Source organism: Furipterus horrens, unplaced genomic scaffold (assembly GCF_987537825.1).
Source record: "Furipterus horrens unplaced genomic scaffold, mFurHor1.1.pri manual_scaffold_5, whole genome shotgun sequence".
NCBI classification, from domain to species: domain Eukaryota; kingdom Metazoa; phylum Chordata; class Mammalia; order Chiroptera; family Furipteridae; genus Furipterus; species Furipterus horrens.
The window spans coordinates 155343947-155359482 of NW_028327175.1; the positions used below are offsets into that span (position 1 = coordinate 155343947).

General features: G+C 35.7%; 1 long non-coding RNA gene across 1 annotated transcript in view; it reads left to right on the plus strand.

The window, feature by feature from the left end:
- LOC150010150 (uncharacterized) overlaps nt 1–15224 on the plus strand; it is a 33680-nt gene extending 18456 nt beyond the window's left edge. The window contains exons 2-4 of the long non-coding RNA XR_016511381.1: nt 6707–6786; nt 8004–8036; nt 14852–15224. This is a non-coding gene — a long non-coding RNA (uncharacterized LOC150010150). The remainder of the gene's footprint in view (nt 1–6706; nt 6787–8003; nt 8037–14851) is intronic.
- The last annotated feature ends 312 nt before the right edge of the window (nt 15225–15536 follow it).

The following is a 15536-nucleotide window of genomic DNA, read 5'->3' on the forward strand; positions in this document are numbered from 1 at the left end:
ATGAGAATGTCAAAATATCCAATTCCATATAAAATATTTTGACTTATATTGTGTCACAATTATAATTATACCCTATGGTATTTTGTGTCAGCCAGAGAAACAATTTGATTGTGATGAGGAAGGCCTTATTTCTTATTGTTGAAATCACCTCTTTTAGTTTCAAACATGAGAAAAGTACTACTTTGCAGTTTCCTTATGCAGAAACTAACTACATTCCACCTAATTTTTTGAGTATTAACTAATATTTAATGAGCACCCACTGGCCATGTGACTGTGAAATAAGCATACATCTCTTTAAATGCCTATTTATTTCCAAATTATAGTATTTTTTAAAGATGCTGAGAATCTAAACAATTTTACAATATGAAAAACATAATAGTTCCCTTATGGAAAATTAACACTCTTTAAAATATCCCAGAAACCAAAGAAAAAGAAAAACCATGTCTCTGAATATTAATAACTTCCATAGTTTTAAGTTATTTTTTGTATGTTTTATGGATTATGCTGTTACAGTTCTCCTAATTTCTTTTCCCTTTGCTCCCTTCCACCCAGCACCCACCCTCATTCCAGCAGTCCCACCCCCCCTCACCTTAGCTCATATCCAGGTCATGCATAAAAGTTCCTTTGACTTTATGCTTTCCTGTACTGTTCTTAACACTTCCATCTATTCTGCACCCTCATACTATGCTTCTTAATTCTTGCACCATTGTCCTCCTTTTCTCCCCTTCCCCCTCCCAGATGACACCCCTCCACATACTCCTGCTCTAGTTGTCCTCTTAGCTTGTTTTTGTTTTTGTAGATTCTGTTTTTGTTAGTTATGATTTTGTTGTCATTTTAATGTTCATAATTTTGATACTCTTTTTCTTAAACAAATCTCTTTAATATTTCATATAATAATGGCTTGGTGATGATGGACTCCTTTTGCTTTTCCTTGTCTGGCAAGCACTTTATCTGCCCTTCCATTTTAAGTGATAGTTTTGTTGGATAGAGTAATCTTAGTTGTAGGTCCTTGCCTCTCATCACTTAGAATATTTTCGGCCAGTCCCTTCTTGCCTACAATGTTTCCTTTGAGAAATCAGCTGACAGGCTTATGGGAACTCCTTTGTAGATAACTCTTCTTTTCTCTTACTGCTTTTAAGAGTCTCTCTTTATCCTTAACCTTTATCATTTTAATTATGATGTTTCTTGGTGTGGTCCTCTTTGGGTCTAGCCTTTTTGGGACTCTCTGCTTCCTGGACCTGTATGTCTATTTCCTTCGCCAAATTTGGGGAGTTTTCCTTCATTATTTTTTCACATAAGTTTTCAATTTCTTGTTCTTCCTCTTCTCCTTCTGGCACCCCTATGATTCAGATGTTTGGGCACTTAAAGCTAACCCAGAGGTTTCTAAGCCTCTCCTCATTTTTTTTCAATCCTTGTTTCCTCCTTCTGTACTGGTTGACCATTTATTTCTTCCTTATGTTCCAATTCATTGATTTGAACCCTGATTTCCTTTTCTTCACCACTAGTTTTATGTGGATTTTTCTTCATTTCACTTAGTATGACCTTCATTTCTTCCTTGTCATGCTTAATCTTTTCTGTCAAGTCTGTGAGAATCTTTATCACCAGTGCTTTAAACTGTCTATCTGTTAAATTGGCTATCTCCCTGTCTATTAGGTTAGCTATCTCCTCATCCTGCACTCTCCCACTGGAACCTTGATTGGCCCCCCATTTTGGGCTATACTTCTCTGTCTCCTCATATTGACAGCTTTCTGTATTTGTCTCTATGACTTAGGTAGAGCTGTTGAACCTGTTATATTGTTAGTAGTGGAACCTTAGGTATTCATTAGTGCTGGTGACCCATTTTACAATGTTGTGGCACTGTATGTGGGGGAGGGGTCTGAGAGGGAAGAGTGACACTTGCCCTGCACTTGCCACTTTTCCAGGCACTTCTCCCCCTTCCCATACTAAAAAAAGATGCCTCCTTTGAGAGACTGGCAGTTTTTTTCCTCTGCCCCATCCCTCCACTGATTTTCACAGTCAGAAGCAATGTGAAATGCGGCTCTATTTTCCCTGGCCCTGGAACCATGCACTGTGAGGTCTGGTCTGAGGCTGGGATGGGTCTGGTCTTGGGCTGGGATTGCTTCCCAGGTTTTAAATGTATGACTGCACTTTTCACAGCACCTACAGTCCCTGTGCTGCTGCCACTGCTGCCAGCCATGGCTGCCACTAGCTGGCCACCAGCTGCTGCTGCCAAACACCACCCCCACAGCCATTGCTACAGTGCTGCATCTCATTCTCTCAATCCCAGCTCTACCTCTCCTACCTTTCTGGATGAATATTTCTTATTTCTTTGTTGAACTTTGATATAGTTTGATTTTCTGGATCTTCTGGGATTTTTTAGTTTTGAAGTGGTTGTAAATTACTTCTTAGTTGTGAGGGAGATGCAGCATGTCTTCCTATGGCCTCAATCTTGGCCAGAAGTCCCATAGTTTTAAGTTCTTACAGAACTTTTTTTTTTCAGATATTGAACAGCATTCAGAATAGTTCTGGCATATCAATGAGAAAAGAGTAATTAAAAGGAAAAACTTTGCACCTAATATTTACAAAATTCTTAAGCACTTAAAGATATTGAATTCTACTTACTATGGAACTAATAGATAATGCTTCTGGGAGAGCAAATGGGAAATTGGTATCAATTATATAAATAAAGCCATAATTCAACCAAAAAATGTATCTTAAATTGAACTATTTCTAATGAAAAAGAGCAGACAAATTCAGGGTTAGAGTTAGGATTTTAATTTCCTTCCTCTTTAGTGGACAGGTGGTGGTGGTGGGTATTGAGTGTGAAGGCTATTAGCAAATCTAGGAATTTTCAATATACCAAATGGCTGGCTGTGGTCTTATCTGAAAGATTCATATTGGTGTTAGATAAGAAAGTATAATGCTTAGGCTTTGTTTATCTAAAATTATGTATTTAAAATTTATGATGGGCAATTATAGATTAGAAAATTATAAATTAGAAAATTTCCTTGTAAGCAAGGAAAGCTACAGAGTTTCATCCACTCCGTAGCTGGGCAGGACTGAGCTTAAAAGTGATCATTAGGAACATTAGGGTATAGTCAGATGAGGCAAATAGTCTCAATTTTTTGATGGTAACGTGGTCTGACATGATCCTGATGTGCTATCTAGTTGGTAGATTTATATGGGGTGAGTTTATTTGTTAGACCTCCTGACTGGCTTATATTTGGTAGAAGAGATGTAAACAATTTTAGCATTGGGTAGAAAAAGAAAAATGTGAAAACCACATGCATTTCAACAAAGAGTGTGCTATCTGAAGGCAATTTGCTGAGAAAAAAATGACTGTAATATAAAAGCTTTCAGTTCTTGCTCTCACTGCTATCCACTGGGAGTGCAGTGAATGTACCTTTTTTATATGACAGGATTTATATCACTGGTCTCCAGAAAACTGTAGTAGTAGCCTTCATCAGATACAAGTGGTAAGGAGGATATGCTACTGTCAAATACTAGGAAAAGCGTGTGTCACTTAGTCTGCATGCTAACAACCAGTTGAGGCAAGTGCAGAAAGAGTAGTCATCAGATAACAAAAAGTTTGTTTTGCACTTTTTATTTTTTAAAAACATGCATTGATCTTAGTGAGTTAGATGCATGTCTTCCTATGTAGAACCCAAGTCTCAGTATTCTTCAAAGTGGAACAGACATGTTTCCATTGCTGTAAACCTAGACATGAGTTTACAGGGACTCAATACATGAATTTTCCATAGCTGTATCTGTGATAAATTAACTGCAATGATTCAATACTGCTTGTCAAGCATTTTTCTCAGCACTTCACATAATTTACCTTATTTAGTGCTTTCAATAACCACATGAATAAGGAATAGTTATTATCTCTATTATTATAGATGATGGATCCTGTCTATATATGGATCCTGTCTATTTTTCTTTAAGTATATTTTATTGATTATGTTGTTACAGTAGTCCCAGTTTTTTTTCCCCTTTGCTCCCCTCTGCCCAGTAACCCTCTTCCCTCCAGCAATCCCACCCCCCTAATTCATGTCCATGGGTCATGCATATAAGTTCTTTGGCTTCACCCTTTCCTGTATTATTCTTAACTTCCCCCTGTATATTTTGTACCAACCAATTAAGCTTCTTAGTTCCTGCACCATTTCCCCATTTCTCCATTTTGTTTTTAATTTTTAGATTTGGTTGTTAATAGTTGTGAGTTCGTTGTCATTTTCGTGTTCATAGTTTTGATCTTATTTTTCTTAAGTCCCTTTGACATTTTATATAATAATGGCTTGGTGATGATGAGCTCCTTTAGCTTCACATTGTCTGGTAAGCACTTCATCTGCCCTTCCCTTCTAAATGATAGCTTTGCTGGATAGAGTAATCTTGTTTGTAGGTCCTTGCTTTTTATCACTTTGAATACTGCTTGCCAGTCCCTTCTTGCCTAAAAAGTATCTTTTGAGAAATCAGCTGATAGCCTTATAGACATCCCTTTGTAGGCAACTCTTCACTTTCTCCTGCTGCTTTTAGGATTCTCTTTATCTTTTACCTTTGGCATTTTAATTATGATGTATCTTGGTGTGGTAACCTCTGGGGCCAGCTCACCTGGGACTCTCTGTGCTTCCTGGACTTGTATATCTATTTCCTTCACAAAATTTGGGAAGTTTTCCTCCGCTGTTTTTTCACATAAGTTTTCAATTTCTTGCTCTTCCTCTTCTCCTTCTGGCACCCCCACGATTCAGATGTTGGCACATTTAAAGTTGTCCCAGAGGTTCCTAAGCCTCTCCTCATTTTTTTTTTAATTCTTGTTTCCTCATTCTCTATTGGTTGACTGTTTTTTTCTTCCTTATGTTCCAAATCATTGAGTTGAACCCTGGTTTTCTTTCCTTCACCTTTTGTTTTGTGTGGATTTTCCTTCATTTCACTTAGCATAGCTTTCACTTATTCCCTTATGTGTTTGCCATGCTCATGCATATCTGTCAAGCCTGTGAGCATCTTTATCACCAGTGTTTTGAATTCTGTGTCTGTTAGGTTGGCTATCTTCTCACCACTGGCACCTTGATCTGTTCCCTCTTTTGGGCCATACTTCTCTGTCTCCTCATCTTAACAGGCTCCTGTGTTCGTTTGCCTCTGTGTCTTAAGTAGAGTTGTCACTCCTATTATGTTGTAAGGGGCAGAGCCTTAGGGATTCCTCAGTACAGGAGACTCGTTTCACCACGTTGTAGCACTGTATGTGGGGAAGGGGTCTGAGAGGGAACAATGCTGCTTGCCCAGCACTCACCACTTTTCCAGGCACTTCTCCCTCTTAAGTATGGGGCTGGTGCCCCTCTAGCTGTTGCCCTGATCGTCACTCCCAGAGCAGGTGGGTCTGTGGATGTTCTAGGACCATGGAGGCCCTTTAAACAAGCATACTCTTCTGAGAAACTGGCAGTTTCTTCCTCCACCCCAACCCCCAGTGGTCTGTACAGTCAGAAGCAATGAGGCTTTATTTTCCCCAGTGCTGGGACCATGAGCTGTGCAGTCTGGTGTGGAGCTGGGATCGCTCCCCAGGTGCCCTCCTGACTTTTTAAAACGTGTAACTTTGCTTTCTGCTAGCCTGTCACTGCCACTGCTGCTGCCACCACCACACCGCATCCTCTCCTCCCCGGTTCCTCCTCTCTTATCTATCTGAATGAGTATTTTTTCTTTATATCTTTATTTGTTGGGCTTCCATGCAGCTTGATTTTTCTAGAACTTCTGGTTATTTCTAGTTTGAGGTAGTATTCCTTCTTAGTTGTGGAGGGAGATATAACATGTCTGTCTATGCCTCCATCTTGGCCGGAAGTCCCCATTTCCATATTTTCGATCTTATGGATATATATATACAAACTTTTTATCATTTTTATGACATTTTAGTTGATTTGGTGAGCAAGCTAAGTAATATATATTTGATTCACTAAAATCAGAAGCTGGCCTTCCATCCCCAAACACAACCTGCTACCACTAAGTTACCACTGAAGAGAGAATGTGCTTATGAAGAGAGGCACGTAGACCATGTGTGCCTGATACTCTTCCCCTGAAGTTCATGCTTCTCCTCTTGTTGCTATGCCGCCGTCAGGGCCATTCAGCCCTGTTCCACCCACTCAACTATCATATTAATATTTACCAAGATGTGGGCAGCTCTCTTAAATAATTTAAAAACTGAAAGTAGTGAGTATGTAAAGATTATTGCTAACTCTATCTCAACCACATGGGCAAAGATATAAGAAGAAAAAGACATGAAGAAATCATAGACCTCTTCTTTTATGCCTGTCCTTCTACCAGTCCACACAGACTTCAGTTTTGAGAACACTGTCATCCACAGAGCTCACTAGAGTGCACCTGTATATCCATGCATTATTTGTTCGTGTGAGATAGTTCACTTAAAATACTTTAAAATATATCTGTCTTTTATGGCACTTCAAGGTTTAGTTTTCCTTTCTTCATAAACTTGCAGTAAGTTTGTTTTTTCCTGGTCAAAATGTGGATTACTTTTCTTTCAGAATTTACCTATAAGCTTCTGATATCTGTGTAGATCTAACCTCTGTAAAATTTCAACGGTGCAAACAATTCCTTCTCCCTTAAATCTCAATCTTCTACAGCATGCATAATATATATTGCATACAAAAGAGGGAAATAATAAACTTAATTAATAAAATCATTTCCCACAATTTGTCTATAACAGGGTGACCTGAACTCTGGTGACGCTGAAAGTGGTAAAACTGCCAACGTTTTTTTCCCCCTCATCTTCAACTTCAGTGTCAGGTATTTATTTTGACATTGTCCTTTTCTTTATACCCAGTAGAATTCACCATCATTTTGAATATTGATAAATGGTGTTGCTTATATAAAGTGATTAGAAGAAAGAGAACAGTTCTGGGAACATGCATATTAACTTCAGAAAAAAAGGCAATATAAACCAGAGGTAGTAGAAAAAAATCAGAGAATAAAACAGGAAGAGAAATAATTATCAAACTGTCAGATGCAAGTTTTAGAACACGGAAATACAGTCAAGATACGGTGGGGTTGAGGAGGGGCAGGGAAATGACTTGCTAATGCAAAACTCACATGAATACATAATTGAGAATAGAGAAAAATTAAGGTTATACAGAAAGAAGTGGTTATGACAGTATTTCTTTTTTAAGTCAAATAATAGTTTTATTATATATTTTATATTATTATGTAGCATTGATTCATCAAACTAATCAGTAGATGAAGCTAAAACTGGACAGTCAAGACTTGTGAAGATATGTAAGAATTTTTCTTTACAAAACAGACTATCATCACATTTGTTAAATGTTTATTTGTGAGCCTTTGGAAACATTAATTTGATAGCACAAAATTATTTATTTATTTACTTACTTATTATTGAATTTATTGTGGTAATAGATTAAAAAGCTGTGGCATGTTTACACAATGGAATACTACTCAGCTGCAAAAAAAAAAAAGAGAAGAGAGTCTTATCTTATGGAACAGCATGGATGGACCTAGAGAGCATTATGCTGAGTGATATAAGCCAAAGATAAAAAGACAAGAACCATATGATTTCATTTATATATGGAATCTGATGAACAAAATAAAGTAACAAACAAAATAGAAACAGACTCATAGATACACAGAAAAGATTGATAGTTGCCAGAGGGGATGGGGGTTGGGGACTGAGTGAAAAAGATACAGGAATTAAGGGGAAAAAAAAGTCATAAACAGAGACAACAGTATGGTGATTACCAGAGAGAAAGGGGATGGGAAGAAATAGAGGAGGGTAACTGTGGAGAAAAATGGTGATGGAAGGCTTGACTCTGGTTGGTGAACACAATTTAGTATACAGATAATGACAGCGTTTCAGTGTTTCAAATGAGTATTTGAGCCTATTTAAATGGGCTGTTAAATGTATAACCATATCCTACAAAACACTGTTACTCTTTTTCGTTTTGTTTCAGATAATGCTTTTAAATACTAACGAATCTCTTAAATTTTTTCAGAACTGAAATTCCAAAATTCCGATATTATGAGATGTAAGTATAACAGTAAGTTTCACTGCTAGGTCTAAACCTAAAATGCAAATGTGGTTTCTGTATTTTAAGAGAGCATTTGTCTTACATATATCTAGGCCTGACCTCTTGATAAGTTGTACATTGACAAGGACCAACCAGCCTAAGAGATAAATAAGCTTTCAAATCTTATTAATTAGAATAATCTATTTTGAAATAACTCAAAACAATAGCATTAGCCAAGTTCCTTTGTTATGTGTAAGATAAAAAACAAAATGCAACAATAGATATTTCCACTTGGAGAATTTTGTAGCTACATACAAGGTGGAAAAATTCACATCTTTCTACACAGTATATATTTTCTTGTGAACAGGAAGTAAATATATCCCTCTAACTAACTAGAGTTCCTGGGAAAGGACAAAGGTGTACAAAAGGTTTTTTTTTTTGTTTTTTTGTTGTTTTTTTTTTAGAACATGAAACCATAAATGTTAGTCATTAATAATAGCTTTTCTTTTCATGTGCTATTTAGGATCAGTACTTATTTTTGAAATGTCTTTCAAGTTTATATTTCCATAGAAATGTCCTAGATTTCATGGAAATATTTTATGTTTGACAGTAAGAACCCTGTCTTGCTTTTTTAGTTCTGAACCATGGTATCTGTGTTATTAAATATATATTTTTGAATGATTAAAGGGTGAATAAAAAAATCCATAAATGCTAAATAATAATTCCAGTCAAAACATAAAATACTCTAATCAAAACACAAATATAACAATAATATTTGTTGTGTATGGCTTTACTCTTAATATATGTAATTTTTGCCTAAACCTTCATGCTCATATGATAATCCAAAGAATTTTAAATTTGAAAATAGTGGTGACTTTCAAATGCATTTTTGATGTTTTCAATATAATAGTAAAAGTGAATATTTCCTTTACATTTTTACTTTAATTGTACATATTTTAATACTTTGAGTATTAAATATTTTGAAAAAAAGTCTATTACATCATTATGACTCAGTATCTCTTCAAGTTAAGGCCAAAAGACTTGCAAACACAGAGCTGTACATTAAGCCAATGGCTCCCAAACTTCAAGGAGCATAGAAATTAACCAGAGAGCAGGTAAAAAGTCAAAATTACTAACCTCCTCCAGTAGAGATTTTGGTTCAGGATGTCTAGAATACTGTGCTTTCCCAAGCATACAGATTACTTTCTGATGCAGGTGACACCTGAACTTATTATAAAATATACTGTACTGGAGATAAATTACATGACAGCAGGTACTGTGTCATAATTTGGTCCTCCAAAGAGTTGACCTAAGATTAGGATTCAAGTGAAAGCAGTTTATTTGGGAAATTCAGATTACAGCGATAGAGGAGAAGAAAATAAATGCAGTACAGGGAAGGAATAAGAGTTGATAAAGGCAATACTATTAGAGAGTGGCCAGCAGAACCCTAATCCCGATTATCCTACCAGAAGGGAAAGGAGCTGAGGTATTTATATACTAAATCAAAAGAGTCATTGGTAAAGACTGATCCAAAGAGATGTTAATTTCTCACCACTTTCTGCCTGCCTGGAGAGGGTGCTGGACTCTCTGCAGTTCTGGCACAAATGCTTTTCAGCACAGATGCAGAGTGGCAAGTGGGAGTCACACCGTGCACCTAGTAATGATATCTGATCATCATGGACCAGGCACTGACAGTGTCTACCACAGATTGTGTCTATATGTTTTATACCTCTCTCTTGAGTGTCTGGAATATAGCAGGAAATATGTATTTTCAAATAAATGACCAATAAATAAATAAAAAATGAAAGCCACACAACTAGTGATTTGCATTATGTTAAAATAAAACATGATGAGTGATTAAGGCAAAATTCTAAATTCTGAGTGCCATGGAATTCAGGGTAGTGAAATTTAAAGAATTTTTCCTCTTAGCTGATTGATCATTATCTTCATGGACACTACAGGGTCTCTGTTCTAAATTGGCACATCCTCCTATCACCCATGCCCTTTAGAAAATCCCTTCAGGAATATTTTATCTAGAATTATTTTTAAGGATTTTATGAAAAGCTTTATGTTACAACACAAATGATGGCTCCTGGTGTATACCCTTCTGATTAAATATTAATTTATTTTATCATTTTTTCATGATTTTAATATCCACATTGTTTAAATCACCATGAAGGCAAATAGGGAATAGCTAGGAATATCTTAGTCTCAAAAACAATTCAAATAAGTCTATATCTAATTGGCAGATATTTGTTACAATAATGTCTTGTCAATACTCACATGCTCACATTTTGTTACACATACAGACACACATGTTCACATCCCTGATTAAGACACATGCCATCGAATTCCTTGAAGGTGCTGATTCAAGTAGAAAATGAGATGGCTTTTCAGATTCTCTGTCTTATTTATGTGTTTCAGATTTCCTATTTATATCTAAAAATATTGAGGTCAGAAACCTTGGAGGTTAAAAATACTGAATGTCTGAAATAGTTCACATCCTACTTGGAATTGGAGGGGGAGAGAAATGGATAAGAAAGTAATTATGCTTTATGAAATGTGTGGGTTAGAACTCAAAGTCTCAAAAATATCAACAAGCTAATACAGAGGTGGCAATTAGTCAAGCTGCATATATGTTCGTGGCAAATGGAGAAAGAAGTAAACTCTATGAACTAGACAATACATGTTATGCCCAACATCACTGAAATAAAATGCTTGTGCCTATATAAGTTCACCTTCACACAAACTACAAACATCTACATACACATCTTATGTAGGCTGAATAATCCTTTACTATAACCAAGTTTCAACCTTAACTTTGTATAAAATGTTCTCTCCCTTAAACAATGCACTCACATAGTTTTAATTTGATATTACACCCTTAAATTGTAGTAATTAAATTATTTTGAATTTTCTGTTAATTTTCCATTCTATCATATAGTTAAAAATCTTCTCCTTGCCACATGTCAGAAAGTTTTAAGGAGAGTGCAGTTGGACAAAATCTGGAGCCATGAAGTTGCTTACATAAATTACTTATAGCTTAAATACTATACAGTGAAATATAAAGTGCATTATAGGATCTTATAGTCCAGTCACAGGGTAAGGAAAGTATAAATGAATTATCCAGAGTGTGGTGAGGCTCACTTAAAATGTAGAATACATGAGAGTGGGAACCCAATAGACATTACTTAGACATCTGCTGGAATAAGTATTATGCACAGATTTAATAAAATTTTAGCACCTTTTTCTTAGCAATGTTATCTTTACAAGATTTTCTTTTTTAATCAAACCACTTTGCAAAGCTATTGTGACTATCAATGGACATTTTGTTTAAAGCCTTTAGTAAAATGCATGACACATTATAAGTATTCAATAAACATTGCTTTCTGCTATTTTGTTAACATTATTATTATGCCCACCCAAAACCAGTGGAAACAAACTTGGGGATAATATTCAGAGAGCACTTAGCAGAAGATGAAAAATAATAATAATAGTTGACATTTATTAAAATAACAAAATGTTCCAAGAACTGTACAAAGTACAAAACTCATTTAATCCTGTCAGCAATTCTATTCCATTTCCAATAGTACAAATGAAGAACCCAGTCCTCTGAGATACAAAGCATCTTTCTCAAAGTCCCACAGGTAGGAATGGCAGGGCTGGCATTTAACCCAAGGAATCTAGTGTTAAAGAGAGACTCTTAACCAATATACTATGCTGTCTTTTGATAACAAAAATAACCATCTAAATAGAAACAAGTGCCACATAAGGCAGTTAGAAAAGAAATGGATGAAAAAATTAAATGTGTGTGTGTGTATATATATATCGTTGTCAGCAGCCGTCTGTCTTGAGAGACGATGGTGTAGCTTCTTAAGAGTCTATCTGCACTGCCAAGAATGACTGTGCAGTCCGACTCGGGAGTGACACGGTATCTGTCTCCTCCCATGTTGAATCGACATCTTGCGATGACGCTGGAGTGTCCTCTCCAGTGAAGCTGAAGCTACAGAGCCTGGGCAGGGTGATATGGAGGGTCTGCTGTTGCCCATGCAGCAGACCCCCCCTCTCTTCGCAGCTGAAGGGTCCAAGGGAAAGATGGAGTCAATACAGCTTGGCTTCAGGTGCGCCGCAAGAGTTGCCGGTGTTGACTACAACGTCAAACCGCCTCAGGGACTCCGGCTCCGGATTTTCTGTCGGGGTTTACTCCCTTAGCCTTTCCCCTGAAGAGGTATGCTGCAAGGCAGCGGAGGTTTTTTGGAGTCAGAGTTTTCCTTCTCTTTGTCATATTTGGCTCATGACTACACTATAAAGAGAAAAGAAAACTTAAAAATTAAATACTAGAATTTTTTTTGCCAGTGGTACAAGTGCTACATTAATGAATGTGTGACTAATTTATGGCTAAATAATTTGTATAGTTTTTATACTACTGAGCATGTTCTGTCACTACAGTTAAACTTTATTTTATTTTGCTTTACTATAAAAATAAAGCAAATAGATACACTAAATCAGTAAATATATATTACATACCATGTATGTATAACATATATATAATAAATATAATTTCTGAAGTTTAAAAAGTTCATGTCCAGTGTTAATTTAATTATCTACTACATTGCATAGTTACTGACAATCACAATCAGTATTCTGATATGCCGCTAGAGAACTATCTATTCCTTATTTATAAGATGGTATATTCTCCTTCACTGTAGGGTGTATTTATGTTTCCATGTACTTCCCCACGGTTATTCTGCCCTTCTTTGTCCTCAATACCCTCTTCTAAATAATCACACAAAATAAGCAAGCACACACAGAACCCAACAACAAAAAATCATATGTAGGGAGCATTTTTTTGTTGCTTTTACTTATAGTATGCAATTGCACTTTAGAGTCACATAGTTAAATCAGTTGCCTAATCTGAGTCTTTATTATAAAACCACAGAAAAACTTACATAATGTAAATAATATTTAATTAACTGTATCATATTTACTAACAACCACAATGAATACATTGTTAGGCAATATATTTTTCTCAGACATGGACATTTGATCACACAACACCTTAGTGGTCTGACTAAAGGCACTAAGCAAATTTGGGGCTGAAACAGGACACAGCCCAGGATGTCAGATGCCTGGCCTACTTCTCATCTCCTCAGGCCACAGGCTGAAAGCTGTAATGATATGCATTGCCACACCCATGACATGAATACTTAAAGCAAAAGATGCTCTTGTGGGGCCACACACCGTTTAAAGCAGTTTTATCTATTCTGAAATGAACAAAGAGAAGATGGGCTCTAGTCCCATGGGAGCCATGTTTCCTAATGTTTCCATTAGAAATAAACTACATTCAACTCTCCATAGCAACATTATTATGAACACGATTTTATGTGGAAAAATTACTACTATATTTCAGTTACATTGTGGTTAAATAGGATTTTGTGAGCTGCACTGCAGATATTATCACCTCCTATATTGTTGCTATAGAAAAATGAAATCTGAGTCTACGCTAAAAATTGAAAAAAATTGATCAACAAGGGAAATATCTCTAGTAAAGTCATTTTAATTCTTCTTACATGAAAATTTAACTATGACTGCTTTGAGACAAATGGATACTTTCTTGTGTTAAGTGTTCCATATGCATATTTATCTCCATAACTTATCTATTAAAATATTATTTTCAATGTATTAGGCAGAAATAGGAAATGTCTAATACTTGACTATTTTGTACCTATAAAACTGACAGTTTTACATAGTGTAATTTAATGCACAGATATGAAGCAACTTAACTCTATTCATTATTGCAAGCCTAAACAGAGCCGGTCATATTATTATACACTACTTTAAACATTTTGCTTAATTTTATTTTCATTGAATCATGATTTATTTAATATCTGTTGTGTACCAAGCATATACTTTTTGTTTTTTTGCATAAAGGCAAAACACATTTTTATTTGATTTATAAAATATAGAAAGACATAAACAATAAATGTCATTAATAGTTGAAGAAATATGGCTGTCAATTTTGTATCTTTTTCTGGTTTAGAAATATATGTGTTTAAAAATTATATCAATAAATATGCTGCTATTTTAATTTATATTACATTTTCCTGTGTTATGAACTGCTATTAGCATAAAAACATTTCAATAACTGATAGCAATGCATGGTTATATCCAAACAATCTAATTTTACTCCTGTATTTGGATAGTTGGCTGTTTCTAATTTCTCTATGCAACATTATAAAATGAATACATATATAAATGCATGCATCTCAGATTCTAATCATAAGAAAATATTTTCTTTGAAATGGATATTTTGGATTAAAAAATCTATTTTACTTATTTATTAAACTTGAAATACTTATTGTAAAACTCCAAAAATGTACAGAAGTATGTGACTATGAAAGAAAAGTCAGAGAGATGCAGCACTGAAACAGTGCTGGCTTTCAAAGCCGAGAACGGGCTCTTTGGATCTCTGAGGTTTTCAAGATTTTGCTAAGGTCTATACTGAGCATCTCATGCTTGAGAAGGTTGTAGTTACTCTTGAGGGAGGCAGCTTTCCAGCAAGTGCCATACCAATAGATTACCTAACTTGTGAAAAGCACTTTCAAGTCAAGTGCAGAAATAGCCCATCTATCCACCAGGAGCGTTTCGAAATGTTTAGTCTGCTTATACTAAGCAGAGTAATCCGAGGGGTATTTCTGAAGTCTTTGCTAATACTGTTGTCCTCATAATAGGTGACACAATGCCCCCTGCATTGTATTCAAAGATGGTTTTTTATTTTGCCATCACCAGCTCTCTTTTGCTAAGAGGCATAGACCTTTTCCCTATCATTCCAGGCCTTAAATTCTTGAAGAAGTAACACAGCCTACTTGGTCTTCTTGTAACCTTCCATTTCATCTTCAACCAGCAAAGGAAGATCAGGAATTTCCTCAATAGCATGACTTTCAGACTTGACCAGCACTGGTAAGGAGGTTGAGGTAGCCAGAGCAGAGCAGGTGGTGTATTGCTGCTGTGTTGTGTTCACTTTGTGATGCCAATGGTGCCAGGCTTTGGTTAGTGCAAACATGTGACCCCGACAACGCCACTTACCAAAGCACCCTAACTTTGTGACATTTTGTTATAGCACAATAATTTGTCACAGTAATTTTTGCATAATACATTAGCTTATATATTGACTTTTTGATAGACATTTGTGTTTATTCTAAATCTACAGGTAATAAATAAAGTTGCTATAAACATTAGCTTACCACTCTTGTATGAATATATATTTTTGTTTCTCTTGGTTGAATTTATAGAAACTGTAATCACCCATTTTCTATGGTAGTTGAGTGTTTAACTCATGTGAAAATACTAAACAGTGTGCAAAAGTTTCTGTAGAATTTTAGGATTCCAACAAAATATATCAGAGCTCCAATTGCTTCATATCCTAACACTTGATCTTGTCAGACATTTATCATTTTAATAATATTAATTAGAGTGAAGTGGTATATCAGTTTTTAAATAGTTTTAATGAAATATAAT